Source organism: Trachymyrmex cornetzi, unplaced genomic scaffold (assembly GCF_001594075.2).
Source record: "Trachymyrmex cornetzi isolate Tcor2-1 unplaced genomic scaffold, Tcor1.1 scaffold1642, whole genome shotgun sequence".
In the NCBI taxonomy this organism is placed as follows: Eukaryota; Metazoa; Arthropoda; class Insecta; order Hymenoptera; family Formicidae; genus Trachymyrmex; species Trachymyrmex cornetzi.
Window position 1 is genome coordinate 51,243 of NW_017296248.1, and position 1,050 is coordinate 52,292.

Below are 1,050 nucleotides of genomic sequence, written 5' to 3' on the forward strand. Positions count from 1 at the left end.
CATCTTACGTTGGTCAAACAGGAAGACAATTAAGAACACGAATCTCGGAGCATCGAAATCACATAAAACATAACACTACTATAACGACGCGTTCTGTTGTAACAGAACATACATAGATTGCAGAACAATCACGAATTTCGTTGGGACAATGTAAAAATTCTGGATGAAGAGCCAATCTATAAGAAAAGATTAATTTCTGAAATGGTCAATATCAAGAAACAAACAGTTTAAACTTACAGACGGACACCGAAGGTCTCCATAGAGCGTATTTACCAATTATAAATAAATATGTTATTGAAACTCGCTCTCGTTGTTTAGATGAAAAGTAGATATGACGACAGGCAGACGTGTTACAGTAATTGGAAAAATTGTAACGGGCAGTACATCTTTCTTGGCCTTTTTTGAGAAATTTCCTTTTGTTTGTGAAATCCAACAGTGAAGGTGCGAATGAATTAACTCATTTTTAATTTAGAGGTAATAATCGAGACTATTGATTATACTTACAGTTTTTTCAACGAGATTGACAATCGATTGACTTAATTTCTTTCTTCGATGGATTAATATCACGACAAGATTAATTTTTTATACATATACAATTTGTTCTCACTTCTGAAGAAGACTCTAAACAAGAGTCGAAACGTTAAGCGGATATTACTTATTTAGATTAGACCATATTGTTCAATTTTATGATTTTGCGTTTGTAATTTTTGCGTTTTAATATTGACTGTTTAACCAACATTATTGTGTATAATATGAATATATATTAAGTTTGTTTATCTAATTACTGACTCTTACACCGTCCTATATATTTACCATTTAAATCAATTAAACATTTTAGACTCATTTTTTTAATTTCGCTGATTACAATGCTATCTGTCATCAAAAAAATGTTTGTAATAGGTAAAATTTATGTAACTATTTCTGAAGAAGCGAAATCTGTAATAAAAAATGGGGGTTCCCATTTAAAATTTTAAACTTACCCTCTCTTTCACCCACAGCGGGGTGGGGGGTCATGTTAGATGTCAAAAGATAGCTTTTTTGAAAACATTG